A 15564-nucleotide genomic window follows, 5' to 3' on the forward strand; every position below is an offset into this window, starting at 1 on the left:
AATTTTATACAGCAATGACGGTGCACCGGTTGACAACGAGAGTGGGTGTATGGTGAGGAAAACGAAAAAGTTAAGGATCAGACTGGCTGCAGGAACTAGAGAGGTGTAGGGACACGGACTTCGAAAGGCGGGGATACATAACGTGCCCCCTTGCAACAAGCCCACAAAGGTAGCAGACCTGAATTTTGTTTGCAATAACGATACAGTTTATATGTCGCAACTACGGATATAGAGGCCGGCGCAGAGCTTATAGTCAGTGCATAAAAGTATGCAGAGCTGTGTGGTAGTACTAAAAACTGTTGAATAAAGACCAGAGTTCTTGTTCCGCACATATACTTATGCCTGACGTGGCGGATACCCTTCCTTTCGCCCCCACACTTGATAAATTCCACCGTCTGGGAGACTCCTGTGTTGTACTGCTGAGTTTGATGTGCATATGAGACACATATGGTCGTCGCTTTCGGCGCTGTCCTGCTCGCAGTAGTGCATAACTAATGCCTTTCGAACGTAGCTTCCAAGCTCAACCAGCGCTCTTCTTTCGTTTCGTTGTTGTATCATCACCCCGTATCCATCTTCTTCAGCTTCGCACTCCTTCACTGCGCAATATCGTGTTGTTTCTTGACTTTCTTTCTCACGAGCGTCCAGAATCCGGACTTGAACCACGGCCAGCACCATCCAGAACCTTCTGTCCTCATCATGCTCAGAATCATTGTTCTCATGAAGAGTGAATGTGAGATCAGGATCTGCGGTCGAAACTACAGAAGAATGCAAGGCTTGAATCACGCTCCCATAAGATATAGTGGCCAAAACAGATGTCTGGTCTCTTTTTCGCCCGTCTGTTATTTTGCACCACTTGGCAGTTCCATATATCTGTACGGTTACGGAATTTCCATGGTCCGGCCGGCCACTTCTAAGACGTAGCTTTTGTTTCCATAAATGCTCTAAAAACTCCCTTGCTTTCAACAGAAATGCAAGGTCAGTTGATTGGAACATTTCCGAATGTTGACCTCCGTCTGCAGTGTTTCCGAGGTTCATAATTACTGAATTGTCTACGCGCCAGTCCTTCCTACTGAGAGACGACGATAAGAGTCCTTTCCGATGTAATCGAAGGTTCTGCAGAACAGGAGTTGGGAAGCAGTCCTGAAGCTTTTGTAGAAATCTTCCCGCATCCTGAAGCCCAGAACTGTCGTAGCCCAAGAGATTTAAAACCGACTTCGCTGTCTCAAAGCTCCAGCCGTTCTCACTAGTGTCAATGCCTTCAGTTTCAATTGCCAGACGAGTCTTCCAGTCGTTGGCAAGACGATGTTCCATAGCCTGTAATTGTGAGTTTTTCATATTGGATTGAGCTACCCCCCTCTTCAATGGCTGATGAGCGCTTTCAAACAACAACTCTTGTACATGTCTTACACTACCGAACAGTGGCAATGTATGTGTGAAGAACTCCAACAATCTGTGAAGGTTTGGTTTGTCCAAATGAGTGGAGGCAAAGCTGTTTGTGCGACACAGCTTATCTACTCGAGATAGGTAACGAAGTGCCATATTACGAATCTCCAGAAGTCTCTTGGTTCCTCCTTCTTCATTGTGTGTGTCTAATGACCTCTTACCATCTATCCTTGAGTCCGGAAAGTACTGCGTTCTGCTCACGAGAGAGGAAAACAGGTCGAGGAGGTCGAGAGCTTCATCGATAGTAGCACAGTTTCCGCTCTCTCTCTCGCCTGTGATTTTGTTCACGTACCAAGCACTCTTCATCGCCCGTGATGCTACCAAGAGCAGGCAGTACATAGACGATATCGTCATTGAATGTAGCACATGCTTGTCATGGTTGATTAGGCTCTCCTGATATATGAGATAGCCATCCTTCAAAGCCATCTTGGCAATTGCCTCGGCATCTTTGCGTACATCTTTTGGTAGCTGTTATACAGAGATTCATGATGTCGCGACCAATCCCGAGGAAAAGATGATCGGGAGCCACAACGCATGAGCGATACGAATCGAAAACAGAAGGAACAACCGGTTTGCTACTGCCGAGTACACGAGGCACACGAGCGCGAACTTGTCGCAGTTTCTCAGAGAGTTGATGAAGTGCCTGCAAACTTGTCTCAAACGTATCTGCGTCATCCATTCCGAGGGCTTTCAACTCTTCCCTGGATAACTTGGATCTCCTCAATGCAGTAGCCCGGTTCTCATCTCTCGCGAAAGATGGATGGTCGGAATGGATGCGGGTTGTGTAACAATACTTGCTTCCTTGAAATCCAGACTTGTCGTACCTACCATAGCTGCATAAGTGACATGGAACATTGGAGCAGTGCCCTAGTAGGTCCAAAGTGTGGGACACTGCAGGATAGTCTCCAACGTACCCGACGACATCGAGAAAAAGAACAACCTTCTCTCCTTTTGCAGTGGTCAACTCAAATCCCTTTTCTGTCCCCTCAATGATATCATCAATAACTGCCGCCAGTACCTCGTTTGTAGATACCCCTGGAGGAGTTAGCCCGATAGGTCTGATGGCTCCTGCTCCATTGCGGTTCTCCGGAGCCATACTTATTGGCAGCATGTATACACCACCCATGCTTCCTTTCTTTCCAATGTACGGCGTAAATCCATCAGAGTACAGAAACATTCTATACACAACGTACTTTCTTCCATCTTCCAAACGTCCACTGCTTTCCGCATCGACGCGATGACCCTTGTTCATTGGATTATCATCGGCAGATACTCGTTTCACTACGGTTTTGTCAAACATCTGGTTGTAAACGCCCCTATTCGTTCCGGTGAGATTCGAAAGATTTCTTTCAGAAGATACAACCAAGCTGGTGGCGTAGTCGTCATCACAGTTCTGTCTTCTCCACATCCTATACACAAGGAAGGGTGTTTGCGTTGGTTCTTCCGAATCTTCGGCGTCTGGCTGTCCTAGGAGTGCAAGTTCGACGACCATGTCACTGGGAAGGAATGCCCGAGATTCTGGTCTCTTCGTCTTCATCGTTTTGGTACGCTTTGAATTGGACTCCGCCTGCGGTTCTGTCCAGTTTGGCTCATCGTAAACAAAGAAGGAAGATACAACTGCATGAAATCTCATGTTCGTTGAGGACGTTACTGCAAACTGGGCTTGCATCAATCTGCCCTTCACCGCGTCACTTGTTTCGACCGTAATGTTAAGAAGGAGCCCTTTTCGCAGTTTCACTGTCACACCATCTTCGGTTGGAATCCGATAAACAGATAGACTCCCAGCCCTATCCTTGATTATTGGAGTGTCCTCAATATCCGAGAACCTCGGTATCTCGATTGACGGATCCATATCATGCCGTCTTCCTTGCACCATCTCCCGCAATTTTGCTGTCGAAAAGTCAAGTTTTGCCCAGTTGCTCGGTCTTACAATCATGGTCGGAGCGCTGTCCTGTGAGGTATACTTTCCAACGCCAGCCTTCGACCCAGACTTCGACAAATCCACAGTAAACATTTCTACATGACAAGGAACGAAGAAGTTGGATTTCGCAAATGGACGAACACGTCTCTTCAGAGTAGATGTACTTGGCAGTTTGAGAGTGAGCTGCCTTTCATTCGGTCTCCAGTTCCTAAAGTTGGCAAGTGTCTGATACGCAGTCTCGCTGAGACGCGTGCTCCCAGTTGCTGTTATCAGTGATGCAATATTTGTCCAGGTCAATCGAATTCCACCAGAAGCGCTTTCGAACATGCTGTCTATCAGCTCCTCAGACTCCTCAGCTTCGTAGGCATTGTCCTGCTCAACGCTCAATCCAATGTCTAATCCAGAAATTCCTTTGCTTTCTTCACAACAGATCGTGTTATTTCGTTCGGGGTGAGGACTTGATGGAAGTGCCTCCACACCGTCATGCATGACGCCTTGGTATTCTTGGAGGTCGCTTAAAAGCCCGTCTTTCAGAAGGGAAGCGTAGGATTCTGACTGACCGTCTAGTAACATGAACCCATCTCCTGGACGTTTAGCTGGCTTTGTACACAGTTGCCTACATGGCCTTGCTCTTTTTCGATTTCTTTCAAGCTGAGGTTCAGAAGAAGATGGTGCGTGCCCACCCGAAGTAGTCCCTTGTGATGCAACATCTTCGGAACGCTTTGCATAAGGTCCGCGTTTTTTAAGAACCCAACGACTCTTGCTTTGACGCCCCATCTGTGACAGTTTCGACCAGGTCCGCAACTAGAAGTGGGGCTGCAGTGAAGTTTGGCATGGACCTCGGCATTAACAAGATTTCAGCAAGCTTACTGCTCTACAGCCGAAAGAAGGTCTTTTGTTACATTTGGCGATGCATACGGTTGTGCCGTTAATATTAAAGCTTGGTTCAATGAATAGAAACGGTAAAAAGGATATGCTCCTACTCGCATTTTGATGTGATGCCGCATGCAAAAGCTCAATGAATGGCTGTCGTTAAGGACAGCCATGCCATACCGAATTCGGTAGTTTCAAATTGAGATTTCAGTACGACACGTGCCCATGAACAGTTTGAAATATCTAGCTACCGGTTTTTTCTGAACACTGCATATATATATGCAGCAATATAGTTCCAGGACCAGATCCAACTCTCTGCACGCCCGTCGTCCGCAGTCTTGATCCACCATGCATCCCGTTTTCTGACAGTTTCCGTTCTGCGAGTTGCGTGTTCGGTTGAGATATCATCCACACAGTAAGTGAAACTACTTCTCCCAGAGTCTTGACGCACAACGCATCCGTTTCTCTAACAGTTTCCGTTCTGCGAGTTGCTTGTCTGTTTGAAATATCATCCGCAGTAAGTGACGCCACTTCTCCCACAGTTCTGACCCACCATGCATCCATTTTTCTAACAGTTTCCCTTCTGCGAGTTGCGTGTTTGGTTTAGATGTCATCCACAGTAAGTGACGCCACTTCTCCCATAGTTCTGACCCACCACGACTCCATTTTTCTAACAGTTTCCTTTCTGCGAGTTGCGTGTTTGATTGAGATATCATCTGCAGTAAGTGACGCCACTTCTCCCATAGTTCTGACCCACCACGAATCCATTTTTCTAACAGTTTCCTTTCTGCGAGTTGCGTGTTTGTTTGGGATATCATCATCCACAGTAAGTGACGCCACTTCTCCTACAGTTCTGACCCACCACGAATCCATTTTTCTAACAGTTTCCCTTCTGCGAGTTGCGTGTTCGGTTGAGATATCATCCACAGTAAGTGACGCCACTTCTGCCACAGTTCTGACCCACCACGCATCCATTTCTCTAACAGTTTCCTTTCTGCGAGTTGCGTGTTTGTTTGGGATATCATCCACAGTAAGTGACGCCACTTCTCCCACAGTCCTGACCCACCACGAATCCATTTTCTAACAGTTTCCTTTCTGCGAGTTGCGTGTTTGGTTGACATATCATCCACAGTAAGTGACGCCACTTCTGTCACAGTCCTGACCCAACACGCATCCATTTTTCTAACAGTTTCCTTTCTGCGGGTTGCGTGTTTGGTTGAGATATCATCCACAGTAAGTGACGCCACTTCTGCCACAGTTCTGACCCTCCACGCATCCATTTTTCTAACAGTTTCCTTTCTGCGAGTTGCGTGTTTGGTTGAGATGTCATCCACAGTAAGTGACGCCACTTCTGCCACAGTTCTGACCCACCACGCATCCATTTTTCTAACAGTTTCCTTTCTGCGAGTTGCGTGTTTGGTTTAGATGTCATCCACAGTAAGTGACGCCACTTCTCCCATAGTTCTGACCCACCACAAATCCATTTTTCTAACAGTGTCCTTTCTGCGAGTTGCGTGTTTGGTTGAGATATCTTCTGCAGTAAGTGACGCCACTTCTCCCATAGTCCTGACCCACCACGCATCCATTTTTCTAACAGTTTCCTTTCTGCGAGTTGCGTGTTTGGTTGAGATATCATCCATAGTAAGTGACGCCACTTCTGCTACAGTCATGACCCACCGCGCATCCCCGTTTCTGACAGTTTGCTTTCTGCGAGTTGCGTGTTTGGTTGAAATGTCATGCGGAGACACGAGTGCGCTGCAGACGTTTGGTAAGTGAGCGCTTTCTCTAGGCAATGCCGTTTTGCGATTACCTACAACGCTGTAACGTAAGTTCGCACATTCTCTAACACATTGAAAGTTTCGAAGAACTGTTCTGACCAAGCCTCACAGCGTTCCTTGTCTCACTGCAGGTCAACCCGCCCGTCTTCTAACTCAGGATCAGGTAAGCCATCAGTACACCCTCCTTGGTCTATCAGAATTCCAATCCACCATCATGACGTACTGTGACCGTAACTGACCTCTCTTGTTATGTTTCTTGGCGTTGATTATTGTATTTAACGGAAGCGCAATGAACCACTGCTGCGGTATTCCGGTATTTGGACGGGGTAGATGTAGTGTATGTAGCCGTAACAATACTCTTTGGTTGCTACAAATAAATGTGATGTGAACGCCGCTGGAACCGCTATCGGTTTCATCCTTCGGGTTGGGACCGTTTCTGGACCGGCGGGGTGATGTCACCTTTGCAAGAAAGGTACTGGATTAACATTTCATTGACTGAGAGTAGGTCGGAGCATTACGTGTAGTGTTGCATTGGAGCTGCGAATGGAGACATATTTTCACTGCCCTGGAGCAGCAAAACATGGTCGTCGGTGGCTGCGCATATGCAGCGATGATCACCGTCTCATCATTGCATCAATGTAAAAGCGGTTGGCCCTGCGGGACCTGCCCGTGTACAGCGCCAGCCAGCCATCTACCGCCGCAGGCCAGGCAGAGACGCTGTACCATAACTATGCTGCTTTTCAGCCAATGGCGTTTGGCACTGCGAGACTTACCCGTGTGCAGCGCCAGCCAGTCATCTACCGCCACAGGCCAGGCAGAGACGCTGTGCCATAACTATTCCGATTTTCAGCCAATGGCGTTATTGGTAAAAAATGTGCAAAATCGCGACATGAAATCAACAAGCGTTGCTACATTTATGACACATTTTTTGCTGGCCCGGACCAAAATATTTGCGCCGATTTTTTATTGCCTCCGATAGGCTGATTTGACCTTCCTGTGAAGAGATTTCCTGCCGAATTCGATGGAAGAAGTAGGAAATGATTTGGGTACTTGTTAGTTCCAGAACTTTGCATACCAATCAATGCGGATAAATGGGTTTTTGGTAGCCACAAATCATTTGTTAACGTTGTAATCCGACACTCAGTCATACAGGGGATAGTGAGAAGGTGCTCAGTTGACGTGTTTTCTTAAACTTTATTAATATTGGCAAATGAGAGGGCATGACACGTAGTGTACGTTATGCGAGCAAAACCGCAACTTGGATACTCTAAGAAAGAAGCTATTCATGGTCCGTACTAGCATTCTCAAAGTGATGCAGAAGTGCTATGACTTATTCAGGATTGAACTTGTAAAAGACGGATGCAAACCGCGTGATGTCCAAAAATCTTATTCAGAGACATATCGAAATGGAAGAGCAACGATGACAGAGAGAGGCGTCAGAAGACGACAGCAGTGCGAGGAAATGGGCTTTAAGAGGTCCATTTCTCGGGGCAAGGATGTTTTGCATATTTAATGTTTACTAGATTCCTATCTATAACCACAACCAGTCCAAGTATTGATGAGAATGTCGTGATGGAGGTATGGTGCTGGCTGTCTTTTTCATGCACTCGTACATGTACGTGGCGTACTTCGTACGAAAAACCTTGCAGGCTTTAAAAATAGAATTTAAATTTGCGCACCTCTCGTGATATCATGACATTTTGTAGCTCAACGGCACCATTGGTAATTTAGTTAAATGTTATTCTCATTAAGATGCAGCGGACCGACATTTGTTCAGCTTTCTATGTGGAGCTGCAGTTATGTATGTTTGGCAGAGCGGAATGCTTTCCTGCATGTGAATTTTGTGTCACTGGAAATTCGTCGAGTATTCGAGTCCCTGGAGTCATTGTTCGTATATTATTTGAGACATTTTTTCATGTATACATTATCGATACATTATAATTACATATTATTGCTATTATTAATGTTTTTATTTCAAATACTTTCTTTACAAACCATGACGCAATGATCTGCAGAGTATTCCGTAATATTCAAGTTTCTACCCCGCCAGTTTCTACAGTGTTGAGGATTTGAATTAAAAATACAATATGAAGAAAAAAAGCCCCAGGAGCATGATCATCTTGCAGCCGTACCGCCATTGGCACTTTGCTTGTCGTGCCCTTAGCTGATACAAAACGAATCAATGTTTTTAGGTTAAATTTGTCGTGAAACACGAGGGTTGATACACTGTACTGTGCCTCAATTTGCGTTACAAAACGTGACCATGACGTCATGCTCCGCAGTGTGCTGAGCATGACGTAATAATCCTCTCTACACAGTGATCATGTTTTGAGCTAAATTATAATATGAAAACATAGCAAACAATGCGTGTGTACTGTACGTCTTCTTCAAAATATCTTCATGCTTGGGTGTGTCCAACGATGTTGTGATCGCAGCCGACACGCTGGCATCGGCCTGATTTCTGAGTCGAAGATGCTCAATCGTTCGACTTCAAGGGGATCTGATCATGCATTCGTTTCCACTCATACAATTGTAGTAGCACAGCGTAAGCGTCCAGTGTTGTTTTAATTACGCAAGAGCACATTCAATAATTCGAACCGCTTTCGTAGAGCATCACGTCGCGTTTCGGCGCACGTCACATGCTCGGTGCAGTCCTCTGACCATGACGGACAGGGTACGGAGGGTGGGATCCATTTGAACAAGGACTCGTCAAGGAAATACTTTGCGACGTATGAGTCCTGCCGCAACCCTACTTGGCTGCCTTGTCGTGACTTCAATGATCGTCAGACCTCATCACAGGGTCCCTCAAATAACTCTCAGCCTTTTAGAGTATGACGAGTGTGAGCAGGGGGCCATACACAAAGGCAACGATGACGCCAAGGACAAACATGGACGTAAATTGAATTGCACTGGTAACTTTATCTCCAATTCCCGCCTGGATCAAATTGACATCACCCGCTACTCGTGCGGTAAGCTCTCCACCATCGTTCTGATCGACCCAGGTGTAATCTTGAGACATTAGACTTTCAAAAAACTTCCTTCTCAGTCTCGCACAAACGCGATGTGCTACCATGAGTTGCAACCTGACCTGAAAGAGGGACGTGACAAAAGCGATGCCACCAATGATAAGAAACCATTTTGCGAGACTGCCAACCTCGTCATGGTTCTTTTGGGTTCGATTCTCTGAACCCGATTCGTCTTTTTTCGGTGCGTTTCAAAGAGAAACGTTCAATAGCAATCTCTCCGTAGTAGCTCGACTACACGAATATTAGCGACGCGCAGGAAGGCAGGACCGTGAAATTGGCGAAGGTGATATGGTAGAGGGAAAAGGTTGTCGGGATGGGACCTGGCCTTACCAATGAGGAGATGGAGTTCATGGGGATGTAGTACGACCTCGGAATATTATCCAGGAGGTGTAGACAACGTGAAGGTTTGCGATGTTTCTGCGGTGAATAATGGGAAGTCGGGTGTTATGAGAGACCGTCCGAGACTGGGGCTTGATTCTCTCTATCTCTGTGTCCTCGGTCAGAGTTTGGAACGAATGATTCACCATTTGTGGTCCCCTGGACGGACAGACGGACTGGAATCTCGAGAGTAGGGTGTGTATTTTTTCTCCGCATAAAACTTGTTGGCGTTCGTGTGGTACTGTAGTCGCATTTACAATTTGAAAAGCTTCTTTACCTCCGCCAAAGCGATGCAATGTGTAGTAGTAGTATTTCATCAGTTACGGATCGCGACCCAGCATGTGTTGCATTTGTTGTCTCTTTCCTAATTCCAGTTGACCGCAGTGCACAGCTGGACCTAATGGACACTACAGTATTTATTTCTAAATGCGAGCTGTAGCTTCCAATTTTAATTATAAAGTACTGTAGCGTCTCCCAAGAAATGCTGCGCACTGCTCCGATTTGTTAGGGAAACGGGCATAGGTCACGGCACGAGAGATGCCGTGGAAGTACCCGAAACGCGCTGCCTTTTCCTCACCTGCGCACCGAGTCCGCCCGGGGTAATCGTTTCGTGAATGTCATCTTCTAGCTCAGCAATGGATGCTCTCGGCGGTCCCAGTGATGGATGCGGTTCGCCTTCTTGGGCAGTGCCGCCGGCTTCCTCTTCGGCCTGCTCACAACTCGATTCCTCTGATAGTCTCCGAATATGCCCGCCCCCTGCCTCCTTCTTCTTCTTCTTCTTCAAGTCCTTGACGAGCATCTGAATCCGACATTTTCGGATCGTCATACACACCAAGTGGCATGCGGCAGGACGGTCGAGCCGTACAGCACTGTCTGGACTCATGACTTCCTTCGCTGCAAGAAGACTAAATTCCTCTAAATGCAGCTGCGCAGTCATGGCTACGAGTGATTCATTCGATTGATCACACATCGACTTGACAGCTGGCATGATGATCCCTTCTTCCGTCTTTTCAAGAATGGATGCCAGAGGTACCTCATGACACGCTGTTTGGTGGAACATGTCCTGATCCTGACACGGTAGAAAATGGCAGAACGTCAAGTCTTCGGGCATAGCAGGGATGCGTCCCCCATGCCCACCGCGGATTTTATTCTCAATGTGGTTGGCGAGAGGGCCGGTGCACGTCAGCTTTTCGATATTCTCAAATGCCACGCTCACATCTTGCAGGGCCTTAAGCGTTCGATCTGGAGGCTTCATTTTTAATGCAGGAGAGGGAGCAGCACGCGAGTTAGACCAGTACTGCGCTAAAACGCTGATGGCTCCGAGGGAGGGTGCAGTTGCATCAATGTTCACGTGTTCTGTGAACATTTCATACCCCAGGGCCACATCCTTGTCACGGTCCGCAATATTTGAGTTTCCTAGGCGCCGTTTTTTTGCATAGTTCTTCGACGATTCTTCTTGCGCTTCTCCATCGCAGTGTACACCGCATGCAGTGTCTGTGAGTATTTCACGCATGCGATGTGAAGGAAGCGGCCGACAAGAAAGTCTGCGAGATCCCATTGCGGAAGCAGTTTTTCTCCGGCACTGCCCTTTGCGCTGCATCTGTGGTGCACAAACATAATAGCACCGACGACGTTCCTCATTTCCTCGGCGGATACACTCCGCTTCTGCTGCATGAAGGATTCAGCGGATTCCCAAAGGAGCATTCGTCGCACAGAGTCTGTCCCCATTTTTAAATCGTTTCCGAGAAGAGTCCACAAGGTTTTGATGAGGAGAGCAAAGAAGCGTTCCTTTTCTAGCTCTAGCACAGGGCGGCGTCGGTCGGGAGTTTCAACCAAGTAATGACACGAGAGCCCCTGCACAAACTTGTTCACCACAGTAGCTTCTTTATGCATGACGCATACTTTTCTGTTAGCAAGAAAGACACAGTAATGAAAGAAAGGGCGAATAGCTTGATTTCCGTTGCACAACATGGCAAGATTCATAGCTAATCTGAAATGAGCCTCAGGATCACTTGGGCTGAAAACCTGGAGCATCTGGGCGGCATTTTTTGCGGTGTCATGATCCATCGTATACCGCCAGCAGTCTGACAGATACATGAGCATACGATTCAGGGCGGCACGTATCCTTTGATGATGATTGCGCTTGCCAACACTCTGCATCGCGTTTTCCGCGAGCATATCCGCAATTTCGAGAAACGCGGCTATGGGTGCTTTCAGCATGGTAATGATAGCTTTCTTTACCCAAGCAGTATGCTCATGAGGCACAGAGCGTTTGTTGAGCACCTGGCGTAGACGAGTGACGTGCCTCGCAGCGGCGAGGGGGAACATCTGCTCGATCTCGTAGGCGAGGTCACGAGACGGGGCCTGACGCGCCGTTTTGCAGCGCTGAAAGTAGTCGGAGATCGGGTGGCCGGCGACAGCGAGACGTATAACGGCGAGCTCGGAGTCTAGGTATATAGATTGCAGAGGGCGAAACGCCTTCCAGTCGGCTTCTGCGTTGCGAGCGGAGAAGGAGGTGGAGCCGGCGATGGCGCCGCACGGGGTTGTGGGAAGCCTGCCGCGACTCGCACGTCGGTGGGAGACAGCAGCTTCCATGTCAGGGATAGAGGGTTTTTTTGGTGCAGCTTCCATGTCAGGGATGGAGGGTTTTTTTGGTGCGGGGAGGATCGGCAATCGCGCCGATAGGGATTCAACCCATGGGAATGCTGGAGTGGCGGCGCGTTGGGTGAAGACGTGGCGTCCCAATGATGCAGGAGACGGAGATGGAGGGGTGATACACTGTGCGTTTACAGTAAGTGACTATTTTCGTTCATACAGCTTTCGGTGTAAGGTTTTTTAATTCAAGTACAGTCTTATGACAATGCAGGTCGTGCAGGGTTTCCATTCCTTTTCTTCACGCTCTTTTCATTGCAGTGCCCATTCACAGTCGTAAACGCCAGTGCGAACGCCAAAGAACGTCCCTTGCGCTGACATCCCTCTACGTTGTCTGAGAGTGCGCTCTTTGCATACGGGTAAAGCCCCCTCCCCCCCTCTGCGAAGGAGTGCCTTCTCTATGATATTGTTTCGTCGTTGTCCCCTTTAGTCAAGCGTTCAATCATTCACTCGTCGTTTATGATCCAGCAAGTTGCTTGATCATAAACGATGGGTGACATTTGTTCTCGTTAGACCACGAGTAAATACACGTACCCTGTAGCTGCTCGCACTCCTTTCGCGGCGCCAGCTGTATCCTCAATCGCGCTACTCGCCAGTCATTTCCTGTCTGCTCGACCTCATCCGACCTCAACCCATCCGATTTGACGGAAAACAACCCCCACTCCGCGAAAGAGTACCTTTTTCATAATAATGTTTTGTCGTTGTCCCCTTTACAGTACTCAAGCGATGCTTGATCATAAGCGATGGGTGAAATTTGTTCACCCATCGCCACACAGTATCGCATTTTCTCTGTGTGTAACGGTTAATGGAATACGGTTTCTGATGATCTGGTGGCGCTACACGGCTGGGAATGGGAGTAGTGTACCGTCGGGTAAAGACAGATCATGCGGATCACGTACTAATGTTACGGTGGCCAGCTCGTGCGGCCACGACGATGAGCGATCAAAGTTTACAAGCGTGGCATCTGCTGGCTCCATCGCGGCAACAAGTCGCGTGCTGCTTTATTTTCTCACTACAAGTCGTGTATCTGTAGCATGACGGTGGCTGGGTGACTTCTGAGACTGCTGTGGGTGCACAATCCCACTGCTTTCAAAAATGCCCGCCCTTTTCCCTGGCGACCCCGACCAGCTCTGCGGCCTTTCACTGCATTAATCCCGCGTGTACTCTATATGCCCTACCACTTGCAGCTCCTTATCCTTTGTACTTTAACGCCGTTCCACCACCACCACCCCCCCTCACACCCCCTGATCCACTTTCCGGCCCGTCTCCACACCAACTTTTTTCCCATCATCCCGCACATTACTTGAACATGGGTCGCAAAAGAGAGGCTGCGAATGGATCGGAAAGTGCCCAGCTCACATCCGAAGGGAAAAAGCTTCGCAAAAAAAACAAAAAGGCAAAAAACGCCACAAACAAAAACCGTGTGGAACGCACGGCAGAGGACGTTACACCCCACGCACAGAGCTCCTGTCAACCGGACCTGTGTTCTCCAGTCACACCTCTCCAGCCAGAAGCCCTGCGTCACAGTGCAGCCACCATTCCCCCCCCTCCCTTATTTGCGGACGACAGCCCCGTGTGTTCCGAAAATGACGATGACAACACGCAGAAAGGCCCCCCCCGGTTCAAAACGGCACGAATTGACATAGAGGCGGTTCAGAGGCAACATTCAGATGTCTTGGCCGCAAGAGTCTCGCGCGTGCGTCCTCAAATGCGACCCGTCGGTGTCAGTGGAGGCCGCAATCGCCGTAGAAAGGGCGCACCCATGTCAGGAACAATTGGAGCTTTAGATTTGTCAACTGAAGATGCCTGGGCTTGCACTCTCCACAGCCTGGTACGGTGTGATCCGAATTTCTTCTCATCGCAGGAAGCCACCCTCCAGACACAGACAGTAGTTGGACAAGGCCGTCCCGCCTACAAATCAGTGCCAGTCTCTGAAAAAAATAATGACGACCTCGCTGAAATATTCCATTTGGAGTATGAGCCAAAAATTGCAGGAGGCGGTTAGAATGGTTCCTGGAAGCAAGTGTGCATGGCGGCAGGGCAGTTGCTGCGCTTGGCCGTCATGTGTCAAAAGGTTGAGGTTGAATCGATGTGGGAGTCCGGCGTGCTCTTCACGACTATTTGCGACCGGAGCACAGTAGAACTACTAGTTTCGCACTACCGCATTCGTACTGTATGTACAACTGTCATGACGAAAGTTTTCTGCCTGAAGAAAGTGGCGGAGCACGCAAAAATTTACTTTGAGGGGAGGGACGCAATCTTGGGAGCTGATGCTGAACGTTCGCGGATACATCTCCGCGCGATATACAACGTGCAAAAGGCATTGGGACGCCAAAGGACGACAGATCGCCAAGTGATTGATGACAGAGTAGAGCGCGCCGCTTTATTTTGGCCCGACGACTTTCGGAGATGTAAGCAAAGAATTCGAAAGTCCCTGGACGATATCATGACGTCATTCGACGATTTCCGGGCGGATGTAGGTGAGGATTCCGCCACAGAGACAATGTTTGCAGATGGCCGCCTCAAAAACAAATGGTGCATTAACATTATCAACGTTTTGGTCCTGACCGGCGGTGGACAGCGTCCGCAAGTATATACCCAACTGCAGGTTCCCTCAGACAGCGACCTGGTTGACATGTCGGAGATGGCGAGAGTTAAAGGGTTTCTGGAATTGCGCACTGTGCGGGAGAAGACTCGCCGCAGCCTGGCGATGCCCTATGTTCTTTTTCCTGGGTACATATTGCCGTATATTAAGTTTCACTGTGCTGTTGTCCGTCCTCAAATTTTGAAGGCCGCACGCCTTGACGAGAGCGACATGTCGAACAAACCCCTCATTGTCCATTCGGAGAGTGGTGTCGAGTTGCGTTCTCCCCAAATTACCAAGACATTCAAGCGGTTTTTGAGTGTCTCTGAGCCTACGTTGGTGGATTGCACTGTTATGACCCTGCGAAGTAGCTATGGCACCATGATGATGAAGTCGTTTCGCGAAAAGAAAATCTTTCCAACTCTCACCGAAGCTGCTTTCCTCGACATTATGGCGCAGCAAATGAACACCAGCGCCGAACAGTTGCGATCGACTTACGTCGGTATTGACCATACCGATTACGTGGACACGGCAAGGAGTCTAGTCGGCGCACTTGCCGTAGCCACTGGTGCTGCCGACGTGGAGGATCACGCGAAAAAGGGAGATGACCATGACATCTCCGGTTTTTTTGCGTAGCATTCCCCAAAAAAAATACTGCACACGAACGGTGTGTGCAGATCGCCAGCGCGGACAACGAGGTAGGTTGGATGGTGAGCTGGAAATAAAGTAATCGTCGTAAGGTTTTAGGTCTACTAGGGCTTTGGCTTCGCTTGTTATATAGACATCCGGAAACAGTACCCGAAATACCGCAAGCCTGTGATTGGCATCGTGTATAATACAATGCCGTTCATGACACGCAACACATATGTTGTCCTCAGTTTCGTACAGTAGTGTAGAACGGTTTCTCAA

This window comes from Chondrus crispus, genomic scaffold, assembly GCF_000350225.1.
Source record: "Chondrus crispus Stackhouse genomic scaffold, scaffold_425, whole genome shotgun sequence".
Lineage (NCBI taxonomy): Eukaryota > Rhodophyta > Florideophyceae > Gigartinales > Gigartinaceae > Chondrus > Chondrus crispus.